The 23,458-nt window shown below is 37.9% G+C and overlaps 1 long non-coding RNA gene across 1 annotated transcript in view; it reads right to left on the minus strand.

Moving 5' to 3' along the window:
* LOC127620315 (uncharacterized) overlaps positions 1 to 21,834 on the minus strand; it is a 37,119-nt gene extending 15,285 nt beyond the window's left edge. The window contains exon 1 of the long non-coding RNA XR_007967694.1: positions 21,715 to 21,834. This is a non-coding gene — a long non-coding RNA (uncharacterized LOC127620315). The remainder of the gene's footprint in view (positions 1 to 21,714) is intronic.
* Between the last annotated feature and the right edge of the window lie 1,624 nt (positions 21,835 to 23,458).

Genomic DNA, 23,458 nt, shown 5'->3' on the forward strand with positions numbered 1-23,458 from the left:
CTTTCATTTAAAAAGAAGGTTTTCATAAATATATATTATATTTATATATTTGGAAATACAGATAGACCTAGCCTATATAGAATATCCATTTATACACACACACACACATTTATATTTTAAACTGTTGTGACCTGTGAATCTACAGTTTAAAATATTTGCAGAACTTAAAAAAAAAGCTAAGTACAATTTATTGTAATAATATTTTTACTGAAAGTTTTATATAGCATAATTAAAATAATTTACTTTTCCAGTACTGTCATGGTGCTCTTCGGTCACTTTTGACCAAACAATTTTCTGTTTTGAATTTTAAAATTCACAATTATACACAAATGAACTCGTAGGGCTATTACCACACAGCATAATTGAGTCAGAAGACTGAAATAAGAGGTGGAAATGAGATCAGATCCAGATGGATTAAGCTGTGATAAAATATTTGCTGTTTATTTTTTATTTATTGATTTTTTTCTGTTATGTGTAACAAAATGCTTTCTCTGTATTCAGGTTTGACTGTAATAATAGCCTAATGCAAATATATTTTTTTTATTGACTCTTGTGTGCATGATCTGAAAGCACTGTTTGATTTTGAGCACAGATAAAATGGTTTTGAGTCGTTTTTTTTTTTTTTTTTTTTTTGAAAGAAGAGTCAGATGTTCTCTGAATGTAGTTTGAAAATTTGGTTTTGTGTTTAAGGTTTTAAAAAATTAATGATGTTTCCAAGAAATGTGTTTTAGCAATTCAGGAAACCTGTAGGCTAATATATTAAAAACATTCATACTATTTTTTATACATAGGCTATCACACAGATAACAAACTAATAAAAAGTTAATCTAATCAAGCATAATCTCAGTCTTAATAAAATTACTAAATTATCATAATCTTTCACAAATAGACATCATAAATGTTAAAGTGGAAAGGTTTATTTAAAAAATTTGTATAACAGTTCTAATATTACATATAGACATAGTCAGCTGAATATACTTTACTTTGTAATTAAGGTTCGTTGATTTTCATGTCTGCCACATATAAACAATGAGCCAAAACGAAATTATTGATCATTTTCATAAAATCATATGTAACACGCTCCTACGTGTGCTGACATGTTGTTAACGCTGTTCCTATGGCGTAACCGGTCGGAAGTGCGAGTAACCGATCGTCATCCCAACGTGTTGTTTACGTGTGAAGACACGTTGTAACACGCTTGTGTTTTTCTTACCTTAGTTTAACTTCTTATGCTTCTATCGTGTCCTCTAACTAGTCCACATTTGATTAGTGCAATGGCTGATGGCTTAGAAAGTTATGTGCGGTGTAGGCTATTATTAAAGTTAAATATAGCAGAGGCTAAATATTATTGACAAATCTGGCATGCTTTAACGGCTATTTCGAAAAGCACGATATTATACATAATTTTTATATATCTCCCATTAAATCGGAAGGTTTAGGAATAGATCTAATTTCGAATGTGTCTTATTTAATAGAAATACGCTCTACCATATTCAAATGCAGCTAAAACTGCAATCAGTATCCCATCTGCTTTGCCTAAATATAAAAATCATAGACAATGAATCATATAAAGTAGGCTACATAAAATATCCTGACCATTTATATCAGACAAATTGACATATCAAATGCAAAGCCGGCCTACATGTCTACTTTATGATACCCTTAAGAGTGTAATGTAACCCTGACTTAATTTCAGGAGTAATAATAAGAATTGTATATAGTTTAAATCAATTACAACTTATGGTTATATGATTGTTAACTGAAATATAATAAATAACAATAAATAAATGTGGAAGAGGAATAATTTGAATAAGATGTACAGTATAATAGAATTGACCAATGAGACTGAGAAATAGAAAAGACTGAGAAACTCCGCCCTGCTGAGTCTTTAAAAAAAATCCAATGTAGGCTATTTAGTGAGCGGAATAGGTGCAGATTCAACTAAATTAACGCAGCAGGAGACAGACCTCCCCGCATTGGTCCACGAACTGGAGTAATGGGCGTGCAAGAGGTCTTTACAATTGGTCGTAAAGCTGCCTATATTCCACGCAAAGACGGGCCGTAAACTTAAACACCTTTGGCCTAAAGATTAAAAGGAAGAGATAAATTCAACGTAGGCAAGTGTACTGTGTATTGATAATCTTATCAGACCATTTCTCTTCGTTAACTGTAAAATTGGCGAGAATAATATACAAAAATTTTTTTGAAAGTAGCCTAGGCCTATTCTTTCTGCATGGCATTTTTTTTCTTCTTATAGTTCAATAATCAAAATTGTTACGTTAGGATGGCTATTTGTGTCATGGTGCTAAAACAAGCCTGCTGAGACGCTCGTGTTGACGTGCAAGTTAAATTTATTCTCTTAACTTCTCACTATTTACCATATAACCACAAATAGCGTAATCAAATAACCAATTTACAAATAAGCTATTATTTGAAGGATACAGATTTCTCTTAATATAACAGTTATTCAAAAATATTTTTTTGTCTGCTTGCACATGATTGCATAGCAAAATATGTTAGAGCGGAGATATGTTTTACTTGTAATACAACTATGATTTACAATGGCATGTTTTTCTTTTTAGTAAAAGTGCATGTAAAAAATAACATCAATATTTTGCCTGATAAGGACAAATAGATATGGTTGATAATAAAACATTTACCAGAGAATTATAAAAATCGCAGATTAGTAACAACAGTTTGAACATGCGCTGCATGTCTGTCAACAAAAATAAAATAGATTATATTTCATCTATAAAAAAGTCGTTTCATTTCAATTGTTTCCAATAAAGAGCTGCAATCTCTATGGATGTGATATAAATGCATTTTTAAGTTAAGTTTAAGGGTAAGGGCAGGGATTAGTATTAAAATCATGCTTTTGCAGGGGCGTTGCTAGGATCTTGATACATTGGGGGCTTAGCCCAGTCCCCACCACCCACCCCCACCGCTTTTGGTAACTACTTCTTCTACTCATAGGCACATAATAATAAGCAATAATAATATAAATGGGGGTCTGGGGACCTCCCCCAGGAAATGTTGGCCATTAAACACTTCATTTCCTGCATTCAGGTGCATTGTTTTAGCATTTTAAATGATAGGTAAAAGATAGAATGCTTTATTTGTAGAACTGTAACAGCTATTCACAGAAACACAAATAAATAATACATGAATATGAAATAATATTTAAAAAAATGAATATAAAACTATATATATAATGTGTATATAGATATTTATCTTTCTATATTTATCTATATCTATTTATCTATCTATCTATACACACACACACACACACACACACACACACACACACACACACACAAATCACTCCAACAGTCTGCTTGTATAAGTCTGGAAAAGGAACTATAGACAGTGCAGGTCCAGTAAAGAGGGCATTCAACAGACAGTAAACACAGGCACTCTGTATAGGTTTGTAAAGAGAACTATATACATTTAAATAACATAGCTATAAACATAAATAATAGGGAAGAGGGGCACTGTATCCAGCGTCCATTCCTCTGGGAGTAGGAAACTGGGGTTTCGGGAAAGGTGCAATGTGCAGCGTCGGTTTCGGGAGCGTCCATTCCTCGGGATGTGTGTGTTGTTGGGGGGCACTTCTATTTTTCTGGGGAGGAAGCATAAGGGTGTGGATCCACCAGACCCTCGGAGGGTTTCAGGAGTTTCACCATTTGCTCCAGGAGCTAGGTTTGGTGGACCTAACGGTGACTGTGCGTTCACACGGACGCGAATAGCGCGTCGAAGCGAGTGATTACAATGTTAAGTCAATGCAAAGCCGCGCTCTACACCTCATTCGCGCCGCAGGAATATTTTACGCGCGTAATGCGTCTTTGCATTGACTTAACATAGAAAGCACTCGCGCCTGACGCGCTATTCGCGTGAACGCAGCATAGTCATCTGACTTGAAGTTCAATGATAGGAATGAAACAGTGAATGAGTTGTTGTTAATTCTGTTTAGCCTCCACTACATCCCTGAATAACGTTATAATTTACACATCGTGTTTCAATCGCCAAATCAGATGTATAGGCTACTTCATCTACATTCCTCACGAGAAACGGATTATGGCTCACAAAATGGTTTAGCTATAGGCGAAATAGTAAGGTCCCACGTACTTTATATATACAGTACATGTTCTGCATTAATACCACAGTGAGTAACTTACAGGGCTAGTAGGCTAAGTTAGACCAGGGTTTGCTTAAGAGCCTTCACCGACCTGAGCTTAATGATGAGGGAACGGCGCCAGTAGATAACTCTTCTTGCCTCCCTCGTATCGTTCATGACTCCTTATTATACTTTTTAAAAAGTGTCTAATGTCCATAATAGCTACCACCAGAAGCCACAAACAACAATGACAGTCAAGCCCTAAAGCTGTAAGTTAACCGATGACTCTTTCAGGCTCTCTCCTCTGGTGCGCACTCTAAATACAAGCATTCTGTAACCATAGTAACTTTGATCTGCTTGAACACATTTTAATCGTCTTTAATACATGATTCGAAGGATAGATTAAAAGACCGGTACATTTTTTAAATAAATACAAAATTATTAAAAAATAATAATAATTATCAATAAATTCAATTTTTTGAGATCCGGGCTATAAAAAAACATCCGGGCTGAAGCCCCGGATGCCCATGTCTAACGACGCGCCTGTGCTTTTGTATTTATGACATCAAGGCTACTTTATTTGTTCATAGACGGAAGTAATTTAAAATGTTATTTGTGTATTGTAGGCTAGCTAGCCTACTTTTCAGTAGCTATAATAGGCCTACAGAGAATGTCCGTAGACGGGCTTTGGCCTACAGCAAAACTACAGCTCATCCAAGGATATTTTACGGAGCTGTCAACACTGGAAACTCCGACGGCATGCAGTCAGTTGACGAACACCCAATTTATAAATAAAATGTATGTTATTAATAAATTGTATACTATTATCAATGTACAAGACTACAAGTTTCGTGCTTGTGTTTCCGCCCGTTTTATTCGTTGCACCCCTTCGGAAAATTGCATTATCTAATTTAGATTAATCAATATTCAGGAATTGGCCGGGTTTTTTCCCTCCAACGTGAATAAGAACCGTGAAAAAAATTGCTTATACAGAAACATAAATTAGGATTAAGATAATTATTATATATTATAATGATTATATAGCCTATTATATATATATTAGTCTCTAACATACTATTATTAGCACTCTTTCTAATGTCAAAATATGCAATCTTTCAGAAGTCTTTCTAGGCCTACATTAACAAGGATTTGGGACGATTATAATGCCATGCTGCAAACCACTTTAATAATATGTTTACAAGATGAGAACAGGAGAGACAGTGAAAATTCATGTTAGAAACAGTGACCTCTCTCTCTCTGACAGAAGAAATGTATATATCAGAGTTCATCTATCAGAGTAGCCTATCCAAAACCATCAACAGCTTGTTATGTTACAGTAACTCAGCCCACGAGTCAGCGGAGGCAGCAAAGGCAATTTCAGAAGGAAGAAAACGAAATCATGAACAAAGTCTATTGAATAATCTTAACTGCGTCTTTCTCAATGTGTTACCAATGGTAACTTACCATGAAAAGTGAATGGGCAATTAATGACAACATGGTCCCATATGGCATTGAAAACTTTTAAATTAAAATCATTTTTCTTATATCTTTTAACTCTTACTTGTAAAACAATATATCAGACAATATATAATTAATCAGTTTGACAGAAAAAAGCTTACCACTGTATGTATGTACAGTTACAATAGGTGAGTTTGGTGTTTGAAACATTAGAGTCATGAAATACAGAGAAAGTCATGATATACAGGTGGTATCTTTTTCAGTTAATCCCTCAGAAAGACTTAGAATAGGCCTAGCCTACAACACCTTTTTTTCAAAGGCTTATTCAGGGAAGTGCAGCAGAATGCAGGAAATGGTTGAGTATTTTAGGTAAAACATCTGTATTTAGTGCCTTTAATGTCCATTTATAGTCTTTACACATTAGCTTGGATACTTGCATGGTTAAAAAACTGCTATTTTCAAGACGTTGACGTCACGTCAGGTCGTCACGTGGGTCAACCCGCTCGGTAAGACGCTCAAAAGTACAAGACGTTCGGATAGACGTTCGGATAGACGTTCGATCGGTCGGTCGAATGTTTGATTTTGGCACGGAGTAAGCGCCATAAGCGATCGCCAAAAAGTGCATAAATCACACCTCATATGTTTGCACGTTGTCAACGTGTTGTCTACGTGTTAACTTTTCACGCGTTGTTTACGTGTTGTTAACGTGTTGTTTACGTGTTGTTAACGTTGGTTAAACCATTTCTGTAAGCCTGGGGGGTTTGCCTGCCACTATTTAACATACTAAGGATCCTCTAATTTCTTGGTCCTTTTCTTCCTTTTGTGTGTAGCCTATAAAAATGTAATATTTGGATTGCAGTTTTAGGACTTAAAATAAATTATTATTATTATTTTCATCAAGATAAATTGCCACTTTTGCTCCTTTACTGCCTATTTTGTTAAACAAACACATTGAGGGAATTCATGGTTTTTACACCATTCAGCAACTTTAGTTTTTTATCTTAAAAATCATTAACAGTTGTGCGGGAAAAACTAACAGCAGTGGTACTCATTTAATGTTGGTGTAGGATACAGACCATTGTAATAAATACTGTATGTCTTTTGAAAACAACATGAACCTTTTTCAGCATTTTAATTTAATGTAGGGCTTTGACCAGCAGAGGGCACAATGTGACTAATTATGGGGCTTGTTAAAACCTAAACGGACCTCTTTTTGTTTAGACCAGGGGTGACCAACCCTGGTCCTGGAGAGCTACCTTCCTGCAGAGTTTAGATCCAACCCTAATCAAACACACCTGAACCAGTTTATCAATGTCTTTAGGATTACTTGAAAATGACAGGCAGGTGTGTTGGAGCTAAACTCAGCAGGAAGGTAGCTCTCCAGGAGCAGGGTTGGTCTCCCCTGGTTTAGATATTAACAGGGGTGCCGCCAGAAATTCTGGGCCCTATGGAAACCAAAATTTCTGGGCCCCCTACATTTTTTACAGATAAAATTTAACTCAATAAACATGCCCAGTATACTTTAAAAAAGATACTTAGCACATTGCATAGTTAAAATGTCTAAAGATGAGTACAAAGCCTACAAAAACAAGAAAAAAAATATAGAAATATGTACTTGTTTACATAAAAGGGAGAACATTTATTATCTCAATTGCAATTGCAAGCACAACAGAACATAATGTACACATATTGACATGTACTTTACATGAACAAGCTTTAGCTGGGTCAAACTGCTCAATCAGGAATCATCAGCTAGAACTAACCCATAATTAAATCAGTCCAGGAATAAAACTAGCTAGGCCAAAAGGGCTCAAAATCAAGACACACCAGGAGTAATGCCAGGCCTAAACCAGTCCAGGACTAAACAAGTACTGAACCAGACATCAACTGTTTGTTATCCAGGTCTAACAAAGTTATGTTCAACATCACTTTATAATGGCCCAGCGGCGTACCTTTCTTCTGGCAAATCATGTATCAAATCATCAAAGTTCAGCTTTCTTGCCAGTTTGCTTTCAATGGATAGTATGGCAAGGTGACAAAGTCTATCCTGCAACATAGCAGACCTCAGATAATTTTTTATCAGTTTCAGCTTACTGAATGCTCTCTCACCACCAGCAACGGTCACAGGCAGTGTGCAAAATATTCGCAAAACTATGCAGACCTGCCCAAAAAAACTCTGCAGCTGCATCTTGTAAATGCTGTTGACACCCTGGGAAAGTGGCCCTATATACAGAGTTGAGGTGTTTGACTTCATCTTCAAATTCACAAGTCAGATCAGTGTTGTATTTTGAAATCAATAGGAGAACGAGGTGCAGACAATAAAGCTGACTCTGCAACTGTATAAGTCAAACACACACACACACACACACACACACACACACACACGTAATAATAACCATATTATTTTTATTGGCCTATTTAGTTTTCTTAATATAAAATATTAAAATATCTATTTTGTATACTCCTTATAGCCAATGGTTACTACAGACACATTTTTTATTCAATTTTATATTATTTTTTCTGGGGCATTTTATTCACATTGAACGTCAAGTTTGACAGCATCGATCGTAGCAGCAGCACTGTCACTTCACAGAACACACGACACACACACGGCAAACTGATTTTGTAATTTTTGAAGCGTGTAGATTACTTTTTGTTTTGTAAAGTTATCATCATGTGGCGAACACAGTAGATAAGACGTGTTTAGAGGCTTCAATCTTCGTGAAGTTTCGCGCTCAGGCTCACCTTGTTCGGCTGAGACGGGGACGGGGGACGTGGGGGAAGGAGGACGTGGGTGTGCCGCAGCCGCTGAATCTGTGTCCATGCGACATGATAACCCCGGAGACAGCAGAGATGTTATTATTGTTGGATGTAAATCATAATTCAGTAATTATTTTACTAAGCTAGCTAGATAAAAGCAGGTCATGTAGCAACAAAAATAAGTAACTCTGAAAGTTTTGGAATACAGGAATAGGGCAAGCTACCTTTCTTTTTGGAAAACTGTGTGACATACTGTCGACTTCGGCGTTCTCTGTCTTCTCTTTCCTTCTTTTCTTTCCGTATTTGATGCCCTGACTATTGATGTGACATGCCTGCGTGTCACTGTCTGCACTGCATCATAGCAAGTGCAATAAGCAAGAGACGCTACACTAGCGATCGTAGCTCGGACAGCGCAGGTGGAATGAACCATTGTGAGGGGGAGGGGTGTGACTGAAACAGTAAATACATTATTTGTTTTTTAAATATTAAATATATGGTCAAAACGGACAAAATACACATTTAGTGCATGAGGGGCCCTAGCACATTTAATGTATGTATAAAAAAGAGAAAAGAAATAAGAAAAGAAAAAGGGGGGTCTGCTCTTCTGGGCCCTAAATCAGCCTGGGCCCTTAGAATCGTCCTAACCTTCCACCCCTTTACGGCGCCCTTGGATATTAAGCACTCAGACATATGTACACAGGTGATATTACCCATTTTGATGAAATGTACAGCCTTCCAAAGACTGTCAGGATTAGAATGAAAGTTTGTAATTAGGTCAGATAGTAACTGATTTGACTGTCCTGACAGCAGATGTACACTACTGTGCCAAACTCCTAGGTCATCCTTAAAATTCTTATTAAAGCCTAAAACCTTATTAAAGCCAGTTTATTATTCCCATCTTTTAGTGGAGCTAAAATATTCTGTTTAGAACCTGCCTTAATGTTAGCCCTGCACCAGCTTGTTGCATAAGTTAGGACCTCTTCTATAGACAAAGAGGGGAGGATCATTAAAATGCTGGGTATGCTAATGCTTATGCCGGATCAGAGGCCAAAATAGGCCAGTGTTTAAGAATAGTGTTCTGACAGAGTAATTTTTACCCTATTTGACACTTTTTTGTAAAAGATCAAACTAGAATTTAAATGCACCTTGGTAAGCCTCATCAACACACTGTAAAGAGGAGGCTCTGTCCCAAAAGCTTTATTTTTCATTGCAGCAGCTTTATCAATTAGTTCCTCATTAGAATGACATCTGAGCTCTTGGGTAAACCATATTCCTGGCTAGGCAGATTGTAGTCTTATCTATTTATTTTTTATATGAGGCTGCCACTGCATAATTCGATTCACATATCCAAAAAAGTCAAATGTTTATGATCATATTCAACTGAGAACGTAAGGTCAGGAGGTGTCTGTTAGTGTTAAAAACATAACTGTGTAAAATAGTTATTCTATGAAACGGCTGCCATTTGTGTCCGCAACGTTTGATGAGATGCATAAGGCACAAAAAATGTCCCAAAGTGTGTTTCCAAAGCTTAAAATTATTAAATGAAGTGTTCTTGTTAACATGATATATGATAAAATACTATTCTTAAAGAGTAGCATACTATTTTTAATCATTTTTCATTCGTACATGTCCAATTTCACATGTCCGTGTTGACCAACATGACATTTGCATCTAAAATATCACCAAATAAGTTATACATTTTTTTCAAACATTTATTATTTTCAGGATTTTATGTGTGTCCCTGTATATATGAGATATATTTATTCAAAATAAATCGTATTTTTGGGTAAATATTTTATGATTTGTGTGCGTCCCTCAGTTTGACTTACCACCTGTCACACTAACTTGTTTTATCTATAAATAATGTACTGTTGCTTTAAATGACATCACAAAGTGGAAATGACATAATTTGAGCCTTATAGCCACCATGAACAAAAGCAGGCAAGTACTGACATTCTTTTACTTTGTTTATTTGTTGCTTTTTCATGTTAGGCAGTGTCCGTCAAGCTGAAACCAACCACCCCATCATGGAAAATAGATAGGGAAAACTGTTTTTATTACATTTTTTACATTATTAATGCAAAGAAAATTATATTATAATATTTCAGATTGAATGCATTTATTCTATGTGAGGAATTTGACCACATGTGAGATCTGCAGCCATTTTGGGATGAAATGTACCACCCCATCACATGTTTTATTGTGACGTGGTGGTAAGGGATGTGATGGGGTGGTTCTGCTTCCTGTCTTGGTTCACTCACTCACTTACTATCACTTACTATCTCTTTCAGTCACTCATCACTCACTCACTCACTCACTCTCTCACTATATCTTTCAGTCACTCACTCACTCTCTCACTCACTATATCTTTCAGTCACTCACTCACTCACTCACTCTCTCACTATATCTTTCAGTCAGTCAGTCAGTCACTCATCACTCTCTATATCTTTCAGTCAGTCACTCACTCACTCACTCACTCACTCATCACTCACTATATCTTTCAGTCAGTCACTCACTCATCACTCACTATATCTTTCAGTCAGTCACTCACTCACTCACTCACTCACTCACTCATCACTCACTATATCTTTCAGTCAGTCACTCACTCATCACTCACTATATCTTTCAGTCAGTCACTCACTCACTCACTCACTCATCACTCACTATATCTTTCAGTCAGTCACTCACTCACTCACTCATCACTCACTATATCTTTCAGTCAGTCACTCACTCATCACTCACTCACTCACTCACTCATCACTCACTATATCTTTCAGTCAGTCACTCACTCACTCACTCATCACTCACTATATCTTTCAGTCAGTCACTCACTCACTCACTCATCACTCACTATATCTTTCAGTCAGTCACTCACTCACTCACTCACTCATCACTCACTATATCTTTCACTCACTCACTCACTCACTCATCACTCTCTATATCTTTCAGTCAGTCAGTCAGTCAGTCACTCACTCATCACTCTCTATATCTTTCAGTCAGTCAGTCAGTCAGTCACTCACTCATCACTCTCTATATCTTTCAGTCAGTCACTCACTCACTCACTCACTCATCACTCACTATATCTTTCACTCACTCACTCACTCATCACTCTCTATATCTTTCAGTCAGTCACTCACTCACTCACTCACTCACTCACTCATCACTCACTATATCTTTCAGTCAGTCACTCACTCATCACTCACTATATCTTTCAGTCAGTCACTCACTCACTCACTCACTCATCACTCACTATATCTTTCAGTCAGTCACTCACTCATCACTCACTATATCTTTCAGTCAGTCAGTCAGTCAGTCAGTCACTCATCACTCACTCACTCACTCACTCACTCACTATATCTTTCAGTCAGTCAGTCAGTCAGTCAGTCACTCATCACTCACTCACTCACTCATCACTCACTATATCTTTCAGTCAGTCAGTCAGTCACTCATCACTCACTCACTCACTCACTATATCTTTCAGTCAGTCAGTCAGTCAGTCACTCATCACTCACTATATCTTTCAGTCAGTCACTCACTCACTCACTCATCACTCACTATATCTTTCAGTCAGTCACTCACTCACTCACTCATCACTCACTATATCTTTCAGTCAGTCACTCACTCACTCACTCACTCATCACTCACTATATCTTTCACTCACTCACTCACTCACTCATCACTCTCTATATCTTTCAGTCAGTCAGTCAGTCAGTCACTCACTCATCACTCTCTATATCTTTCAGTCAGTCAGTCAGTCAGTCACTCACTCATCACTCTCTATATCTTTCAGTCAGTCACTCACTCACTCACTCACTCATCACTCACTATATCTTTCACTCACTCACTCACTCATCACTCTCTATATCTTTCAGTCAGTCACTCACTCACTCACTCACTCACTCACTCATCACTCACTATATCTTTCAGTCAGTCACTCACTCATCACTCACTATATCTTTCAGTCAGTCACTCACTCACTCACTCACTCATCACTCACTATATCTTTCAGTCAGTCACTCACTCATCACTCACTATATCTTTCAGTCAGTCAGTCAGTCAGTCAGTCACTCATCACTCACTCACTCACTCACTCACTCACTATATCTTTCAGTCAGTCAGTCAGTCAGTCAGTCACTCATCACTCACTCACTCACTCATCACTCACTATATCTTTCAGTCAGTCAGTCAGTCACTCATCACTCACTCACTCACTCACTATATCTTTCAGTCAGTCAGTCAGTCAGTCACTCATCACTCACTCACTCACTCACTATATCTTTCAGTCAGTCAGTCAGTCAGTCACTCATCACTCACTCACTCACTCACTATATCTTTCAGTCAGTCACTCACTCATTCACTCACTCATCACTCACTATATCTTTCAGTCAGTCACTCACTCACTCACTCACTCACTCATCACTCACTATATCTTTCAGTCAGTCAGTCAGTCAGTCACTCATCATTCACTATATCTTTCAGTCAGTCACTCACTCACTCACTCACTCACTCACTCACTATATCTTTCACTCACTCACTCACTCACTCATCACTCACTATATCTTTCAGTCACTCACTCACTCACTCACTCACTATATCTTTCAGTCAGTCACTCACTCACTCACTCACTATATCTTTCACTCACTCACTCACTCACTCATCACTCACTATATCTTTCACTCACTCACTCATCACTCACTATATCTTTCAGTCACTCACTCACTCACTCACTATATCTTTCACTCACTCACTCACTCACTCATCACTCACTATATCTTTCAGTCAGTCACTCACTCACTCACTCATCACTCACTATATCTTTCAGTCAGTCACTCACTCACTCACTCATCACTCACTATATCTTTCAGTCACTCACTCACTCACTCACTATATCTTTCACTCACTCACTCACTCACTCATCACTCACTATATCTTTCAGTCACTCACTCACTCACTCACTATATCTTTCAGTCAGTCAGTCAGTCAGTCAGTCAGTCAGTCACTCATCACTCACTAAATCTTTCAGTCAGTCACTCACTCATTCACTCACTCATCACTCACTATATCTTTCACTCACTCACTCACTATATCTTTCACTCACTCACTCACTCACTCACTCACTCACTCACTCACTATATCTTTCACTCACTCACTCACTCACTCACTATATCTTTCAGTCACTCACTCACTCACTCACTCACTCACTATATCTTTCACTCACTCACTCACTCACTCACTCACTATATCTTTCAGTCACTCACTCACTCACTCACTATATCTTTCACTCACTCACTCACTCACTCATCACTCACTCACTATATCTTTCACTCACTCACTCACTCACTCACTCATCACTCACTCACTATATCTTTCACTCACTCACTCACTCACTCATCACTCACTATATCTTTCAGTCAGTCACTCACTCACTCACTCATCACTCACTATATCTTTCAGTCACTCACTCACTCACTCACTATATCTTTCACTCACTCACTCACTCACTCATCACTCACTATATCTTTCAGTCACTCACTCACTCACTCACTATATCTTTCAGTCAGTCAGTCAGTCAGTCAGTCAGTCAGTCACTCATCACTCACTAAATCTTTCAGTCAGTCACTCACTCATTCACTCACTCATCACTCACTATATCTTTCACTCACTCACTCACTATATCTTTCACTCACTCACTCACTCACTCACTCACTCACTCACTATATCTTTCACTCACTCACTCACTCACTCACTATATCTTTCAGTCACTCACTCACTCACTCACTCACTCACTATATCTTTCACTCACTCACTCACTCACTCACTCACTATATCTTTCAGTCACTCACTCACTCACTCACTATATCTTTCACTCACTCACTCACTCACTCATCACTCACTCACTATATCTTTCACTCACTCACTCACTCACTATATCTTTCACTCACTCACTCATCACTCACTCACTATATCTTTCACTCACTCACTCACTCACTATATCTTTCACTCACTCACTCATCACTCACTCACTATATCTTTCACTCACTCATCACTCACTATATCTTTCAGTCAGTCACTCACTCACTCACTCACTCACTATATCTTTCACTCACTCACTCACTCACTCATCACTCACTATATCTTTCAGTCACTCACTCACTCACTCACTATATCTTTCAGTCAGTCAGTCAGTCAGTCAGTCAGTCACTCATCACTCACTAAATCTTTCAGTCAGTCACTCACTCATTCACTCACTCATCACTCACTATATCTTTCAGTCAGTCACTCACTCACTCACTCACTCACTCATCACTCACTATATCTTTCACTCACTCACTCACTATATCTTTCACTCACTCACTCACTCACTCACTCACTCACTATATCTTTCACTCACTCACTCACTCACTCATCACTCACTCACTATATCTTTCAGTCACTCACTCACTCACTCACTCACTATATCTTTCACTCACTCACTCACTCACTCACTCACTCACTCACTATATCTTTCAGTCACTCACTCACTCACTCACTCACTATATCTTTCACTCACTCACTCACTCACTCATCACTCACTCACTATATCTTTCACTCACTCACTCACTCACTATATCTTTCACTCACTCACTCATCACTCACTCACTATATCTTTCACTCACTCATCACTCACTATATCTTTCAGTCAGTCACTCACTCACTCACTCACTCACTATATCTTTCAGTCAGTCAGTCAGTCACTATATCTTTCAGTCACTCACTCACTCACTCACTATATCTTTCAGTCAGTCACTCATCAGTCACTCACTCACTATATCTTTCAGTCAGTCACTCACTCACTATATCTTTCAGTCACTCACTCACTCACTATATCTTTCAGTCAGTCACTCACTCACTCACTCACTATATCTTTCAGTCACTCACTCACTCACTCACTCACTATATCTTTCAGTCAGTCAGTCACTCACTCACTCACTCACTCACTCACTATATCTTTCAGTCACTCTCTCACTCACTCACTCTCTCACTATCTCTTTCACTGACTCATCATTTATGTTTTTTATTTATTGTACAACTTCCTTTTATACAGTTGAATGCAAAAAGTATTGTGATGTATATGAACAAAGTCTAGAAAATGTTCTTTCATTATTACAAGGAATAAATTGTTCAAAAATTGTTTGTTAATAATTTTTTGTAAAATGTTCAAAATATCATTGGTTCTAAAGTTTGCATCCCCATTTCTGAATGTAATAGCAATGTTCTCAAATAATATCTTTGTATCTTTTTCCATTAAATGATCATCCAACCTCTTTGGGTACTCTTTGAGCAGCTTTTTTGTAGTTTAGAGGGATGTGTGGATGCGACTCTCCCATTCACCATTATGATGCTCTTTTCAGGTATTCAGAGCATGACCAAAGTTTTCCATTACATCTCCAATTTTAATGTTTCCCATCCCCCAGTTTTATAAAGGTTAAAACCAGCAGTTCATATAGAGAAACACTTTGTCCATACCACCCTGTAACAGTGAACCACCCCGCCACATCAGTTACCACCCTGTCACAGGGTCATTTTGTTAAAATTTTATGGAATGGAAATGAAATGTTACATAAATGAATGTTGAATGATGTTCTTGTTGTGTGGACTAATCAGATAAATGTAACTTTATTTGTATTTTTTAAGTGAATTTGTTTTTCAGTACAAACAATGAGGCCATTGAAATGTCAAATTCATATTTCAAGATTAAAAATCTAAGAATAATTTTTTTTTATTAAATTACAGACTTTCTATTGATGGTTTCCAAAAAGGACATTTTACTATTAGGAAAACATTAGATTTTAAAAATCTATTTCTTGTATTACTACTCTAACGGGGTGGTACAAGAAAGGCTCCCTTGCCTGAATAAAAGGATAATATTAATAAGGATTTTGTGCCTGAGGTGGAAAAATATGTATTTTTTGGAGGATTAACATATCTTTCAACTTGTAGGTTTAAAAAAAAAAAATGTGTTCTTCATGAAAAATTAGTGGAAATGGCACCCGTTTGGTAAAAACAAAAACATATAAATTATCATATTCCAGTGCAAAAGTAGAACCCATTAATGTTCCTTTACATTGTAGGAAGAAAACTTCAATGAAGGAGAAGTAGTTCAGTTTAAGGACCAAATCAGCTCACAAATAAATGTACAGGGTTGTAGTGCTTCCTCAGTGCAGTCTTAAATAATACTCAAGAGCCTCAAGACCTCTGACAAGGAAGATATTTGTGTAGAGGCTTTCCACATCTAAAGTGGCCAGAATAACATCATTGGGTAACTTTTTTAATGTTGATATCTTGTTGAATAAATCAATCTTTAATATATGATGGAAGCCTCTGAACAGATGGTATAAGAAAATGATCAAAATAGTTAATTAAAAGATAATGGTTCTAGTAGACAATCATTGATGGCTACAATAGGTTGGGCTTTGGGTTTAACCAACCAAGTAGAGCAACTGTTGCAGGAAGCATGATATAATTGTTAAGCTGTGGCCTATCACTCATTGCCTAGATTATATCTGCTCATATTTGGCTGCTTCAACTCAGTTTTGATTATACTGAATTCTCAATAAATTATTATAATTACACAATTTGTGATTATGTCTTACATTTAACTAACTGTGCATCAGGACACTTATTATAAATTAGGTAGCCTATATTCCAATTATTTTTAACTACCTAAAATCAGTGCATATAACCTTAAATATTTGGATCTTCTGATACTGGTTTCTAGTGTTGTAATACAAGTGCAAGTGTTACAGGCTGCTTAATTGCTTGTTAAGCTGCAGCCAATCACAACACTGCCTCCCCTCCTCCACTCATTTGCAGCCTCTCTGATCTGTGCTTGAGACCTGCTGCTTGCTTCAGTCCGGTTGTTTGGATGCGGACGGTGCAGTATGCGGAATCGCGAAGATTACATGAGTAGCAGATATAATCATATAATTGAACGAATTCAGAACAGACAGGAGCAGCCGAGTTCTTCTGAGAGTCTTGTAGAAAGGTGAGTACTTTGAATTAGCTGGGAAATATCTGTAAAGGACCCCAATTCACCGTGTGTTTCAAAAGGTGTAACGTGAAGTTTGCGTTCCTCATGCAACATTATTAATGTTATTGGAGTCTCCTCTTAACCATAATAAACATTTGACGGAGTAATTTAAGTAAATCATGTTAAAGTGGTGTTAATAATATATTCTGCATCTCGGTGAATTTCATTGGGGTTGAAGTGTGTGTGTTGTAGTGTTTGCCAACATTAGCCTAACTATGTAGCAAGCTAACTTAGCAAAATGCAATGCGTGGAAATGGCACCTTTTGATAGAAACATTACTGCAGTTAAAGGTTTTAATAATTGGAGGACTGCACTCACGTTGAATGTTTCAGCAGCTCAGTTTAAAATATTTATTGATGGCAGTGGAATTATGGTCTGTCAGTAACGTTATCTAACTCCATCCTGCCTTCCAGTAACATGTCATATTATTGATTGTTTAATCTTTGAATGTAGCATTCTTTGTCAAGTGAACGCAAGATCTCTGTATAAGACATGACACCTTGTTGACATCACCATTTCCATGCTTTGGGAAAGGATCGCTTCCCCCCTGGCCAGGCCCCCAACTGTGAACAGGTCGGTGTGACTGTAGCTGTATGGTGGTCATTGTCGTTTGTCACCCATCAGTTGTAGATCTATTTGGTCAAATTTGTGTGTTGTATCATGTTTAGATGTCAGTTGACTGGTTTAGTTATCCTTTGTCAGGCAGCCATTTGTGGGGCAAGGAGCTGGATTTTCCATATACATCAGATTTATATGAGATGCTTTACATGGCTTTTGTATTCAGCCAAAATTCTGCCTCACTGCATACAAGCGCCATCTAAGTTTAACATAGTACATCTTATGATTAAAGCAGCCGAGCATGTCCTAAAAATGACCACTTTGCGTGTATAATATTTAATAGGCCTATTTTAACATCAACTAACCACTTGCCATTAGTTATGGATATGTTATGTATGTTTTTCTGGACATGGTCTATATAGGCTTTTGGCTTTGCATTTCCCGGTCTCACATTTTCTGTCACTTTTTCAGGCTGAGGATGTTCAGACAAAATACTCCCATTAGAGGACCAAAGCGAAGGGGGCAAACAAGACTTGCAACTTTCAGAGTTGGTCTCTTCCTCCATCCTGCTATGGAAACATTCCACCCACATAAAGGTATGTTTAATTACGTATGCATTGTAGTGTTATGCTGTGGCACATTGACGGGAACCACAAGCTCATCAGGTATATGCAGATGATAAATTAGTTACAGTGAGACTAAACACTCAACTAACACCGTCTGTAAACGGCCCCTCTTTCTGAATCAAAACATGATCATGCACTGGAGGAAGGATTGTTGACGGCTTTTCCACGCAGAGAAGATTAGTGAATCAATCCGAAGTTGAATGGTTAACGTTAGTATCATGAACACCGCTGCGCAAATCTGTTCAACACAATGCTGTCAATTTCTGAGACCCACTTTCAATTAAATTAGTAAGCATGTACGGAGCCTAGTTAATAAGGATAGTTATGTTAAGAATAGCCTACAGCTGGGTGGCCGAGGTTAGCACAATGTACATAGCTACTAGTCAATATCAATTGCCACCTATTACTACAAATTACCATTTAGTACTTTATATGATATTCACACTGCTCAATTCAGGTATTAGGACCTAAAGGAATTTAGAACATGCTTTGGCTACCTGGTAGAAACATTTATATGGGGTCAACTCAAACATTTCCTATTGTTTATTGTAATGAAGGAACAGAGTGTTGCCCAGTGCAAATATGTGGCTAATTAATGTGTTAATAGTTTGGAGAGGAATGGAGGTTAATGGCACAGAACAATAAGCTCTTATATAGAATTTTGCCAGCTTTACCTTTAGAATTGCCTTAAAGGAATGTCAAATTACAATCAACTATACATTATTAGATGCTAAATTAATCACCAATGCTGAAGTTGCCCTACTATACCAGTCATTTAACATTAGCAGTGGAGGATTTTGCTGAGGTATATTTGACTTGCCAGACAATGGTCAAAGAACAGCATGAGCATTGTGTGAAATAGGACTAAAATAAAACTGCCCAAATCTAATGTAAACTATATTCTGTTCTATGGCCACACAGCATGTCCAGTGTGCAGGAAGAGTTTAAACGGAGAAGACGGCAGCAGCCAGACCCCATCAGAATATCTGCCCTCTCCATGGATGCTGCAAACAGGAGAGATTGTCCTTCTGAGACACCAGTCATCCCTCGGTTCTTCACGCCTACATCAAACACGCCGAGAAGACAAAGCGCTTGTCACGTTCTCTTTGCTATCTGTTGCAGTCATAATCATCTCAGTCTGATATTCCTTTGTATTTCTTTGTATTTGTTTAATTTATTTAATGCCTTTCTGCACCATGTAAACTGTTACCAATACAGGCGTCCTAACAGTCGGTTGAGTTCAAGCCCATGTCTTCACCTCAAGCAACTCCATCTTTCTTGACATGCACTGCGGCAATATGCTATTATGGGGAAATGCCAGACTTTATATCATACCATGTCCTCTTTACACATCAGAAAATTTGCTAATCCTGCAACTGAGCACTACATTTACATTTATGCATTTGGCAGACGCTTTTATCCAAAGCGACTTACAGTGCACTTATTACAGGGACAATCCCCCCAGAGCAACCTGGAGTTAAGTGTCTTACTCAAGGACACAATGGTGGTGGCTGTGGGGCTCGAACCAGTGATCTTCTGATTACCAGTTATGTGGTGTAGACCACTACACCACCACCACTGGTGGTGACTACAGCATATGACTACAGCATATGGGATGGCTGTAGGGGTTACTTTCACTCTTGGCATTTACAGGGTCTGGACCGAACAATATGAACACAATATTGCCCTGAAATAAATGATATGTTTATGAAGGATATAATATATTTTTGAGATTTTGTCAGGAAGATCTTGATTGATCTCTGGTTAATTATTCTGGTGGTGTTTTATTGGATTGCATTATAAAACCATGGGCCAATGACTGTGTGATGGGCAATCGATGGGGTATCTTTAAAATGTTATGTTTGTGAAATAAAAAAAAATAATAACCTTTCTCATGATTGTCTAGCTCTGTGGGTGTTTTTGATGGAGTCAGATGCAGATTGTAACCTTTTCTGTCTATGAAATGAAGTAGGCATCTTCAGCAGTATTCACACTGTGCTTGCTTGATATATAAATTAAGACTTGTCATCTTAAATATGTTAACAGTGTTTCCCACCCAAAGCACCTGGTTAAATCATGACATTGTCATTATTTTACCATTTCATCGGGATATAAGGTTACCCCCCCCTCCTCGCGGGTCATAACCTACATTTAATAAAAATGTTCAAAGACTAAAGTTACATGTTTTCCAAATACATATTTATTACAATGGACTGTATCCTAAACCAACATTTAATGAGTACCACTGTTGTAACTTTGCAGCCACACAATTGTTGATGTAATGAGAACTAAAGATTGATGAATGGTGTAAAAAAGCATGAATTCCCTCTAATGGGTTTGTTTACCAAAATAGGCAGTATTGGAGCAAAAGGAGGCAAATTATCTTTTTGAAAATGGGTTTATAACTTTACAATTTATTTTAAGTCTTAACTGCACTCCAAATATTAAATTTTTATAGGCTACACAAAAGAAAAGGACCAAGAAATTAGAGGATCCTTAGTATGTTAAATAGTGGCAGGCAAACCCCCCAGGCTTACAGAAATGGTTTAACCCTACTACTCAGCAGCCAATGGAAAAGTGCAACACTCACCCCTTCAAACTGGACAAGTGGCCAAATGGCTCAGAATCACATGAAATCGACACGTTATTTACGTGTTGTTAACGCGTAGTCAACGCGTTAACAACACGTAAACAACGCGTGAAAAGTTAACACGTAGACAACGCGTAGACAACACGTTAACAACGTGCAAACAACGTGTTGTTGACGTGTTGTCTACGCGTTGTCTACGTGTTAAAATTCGCGTATATTTGAACTGCCTGGCGTTCCATAGTGTGAAACGGGCGTCACCCTTTAAATATTCGACTAGAAAAACTTGATTTTCACTTGTGCCAGCTGTGGGCAACAATGAAACTGCTTTTCTCACTAAAATCTTGCAGTTACAACTAAATGTATTGGCTGGCACTGTACACTCCTGAGCAGAAAAAAACAGACCAAGCCTGTTTGTTCTGCTGAAATGGACAGAGTGCCGTTTCAAAATAGAAAGTTAGAAGCCGCTCGAAAAATCATTAGCATTACTACTCACTTTTATTCACATGTCCTCAGATAGCTAGCGTTTTGCTACACTTACTTTGCTTAGCGCTGTCGAGAAGTCCCCTGTGTTTCCGTCTGGTACGCGTCCTATAAAAACACGTTAAGCTGTTCATGTGTTTGCCGTTTCCATGTTCGGTCACCATAAACTTAATTCACGCCATATACTCCACAATGACAAAACAAATTGACCGCGCTCACCAACGACACGTGTCACCCGCTTTCACTCGTCACTTCCGGTAAGTGGTACATTCCCTTTCCGTGAGGAATCTATCGTTTGTAAATGTGTTTCGGGACTGGTAAAAGTGTTTTGCGTCTTGTTAATTTGTTTTCCAAAATGTAAATTTGTCTCGAGCTTTGTAAAAGTGTTTCAGTCTTTGTAATGTTGCTTTGCACTTCCCGGCCACCGTAGGAATCAGTCAGTACTGTGTCCGAAACCGCGCCCTATCCACTAAATAGTGCACTATTTCGGGTGTCAGCCATTTTGTAGTGGTGTCCGAATTCATTCCCCACATCTCATTCCCTACATTTGTTCACTCTTTCTTACCCACAATGCAATCTGATTTCGAGGGTACATACGATGTACACTCTCCCGACCCCTATTTCCCATAATCCAACGCGGAGACGCGGCAGAGTGCAAAATAAAATTGCAAATGGCGGACGTAAACACCGGAGGCGGCAACTTTTACAAATGTAAGTAACTATTTTATTAATACAAATAAATCTGTAGCAAGATATAACTAAGTAAAATTAATGGATTAATTTTATAATAGGCTTAATGATGGATGATGGATTAATTTATAATAGGCTTAATGCCGCGCACTTCCGTTCTGGTGCTTCCGCATTCTTCAGCCAGCTTCAGTACTTCCGGTTCACGGTAGCGTACGCTGTAGCTATGTCGTTTTTTACGCGATCGCTGCAGGACCTGCCGAGTATAACGGCAAACGATGTACATCGGATCTTCCAGACCACATCGAAGACACCAACATCAAAAAAGGACAAAGGTTTTAATTTGTATGTGTCCAGCTATATAAAAAACTACGAAGGTAAGTTAACAAGCCTCTGTTTTGAGTTTACCAAAAACGATACATGCTAGCTCATTGGCTCTTTACTAGCCAAAGATAGCACAGTGAGGAAGCAACGTTAATAATGTTAGCAGAGTGATAGGTTAACATCATGAATATTTTGTGTTTCTGAAATGCAATACCCTAACCTCTATGTTAATCACAGTTTCAAACAAGGAGTCAGGAGAGGTCACGGTTAGGTCTGAGTGCTTCAGATCTATGAGGAAAAGCCAGAAGCCTGGTCCAGTTAATGCAGGGTTGCCAACTCTTACGCATCTGGCATGACACTCACGCATTCAGCCTCAATCTCACGGTGAGGCTGAATGCGTGAGTGTCACGCCAGATGCGTGAGAGTTGGCAACCCTGTTAATGACATGGTCATTATATCAGCCAGACCAAAAGAAAGGAGACTTGCAGAAAGAATCAGGTATGTTGTTATCTATACTAAACACACACAACAAATCCATTTGCACACATACATTTACGCACCCTCAGAAGTACTTACTTGCTCAACCCTTGTGCATCAATTAAAAAAAGTTACACAGGTCCATGGTGGACAAAAATGTCTGTCAAAAAAATAAAGCTTGAGGCTTAAGTGTGGTCTCATTTAAAAGTAGAAAAAAAAAAGTTTAAAAAGTGAAACCAAACAAAGGTTAGAGGTTTAAGTTTAGGAAATTGATTTATGAACATTATTTTATATAAACTATATATTTATACATC

Source organism: Xyrauchen texanus, chromosome 26 (assembly GCF_025860055.1).
Source record: "Xyrauchen texanus isolate HMW12.3.18 chromosome 26, RBS_HiC_50CHRs, whole genome shotgun sequence".
NCBI lineage: Eukaryota > Metazoa > Chordata > Actinopteri > Cypriniformes > Catostomidae > Xyrauchen > Xyrauchen texanus.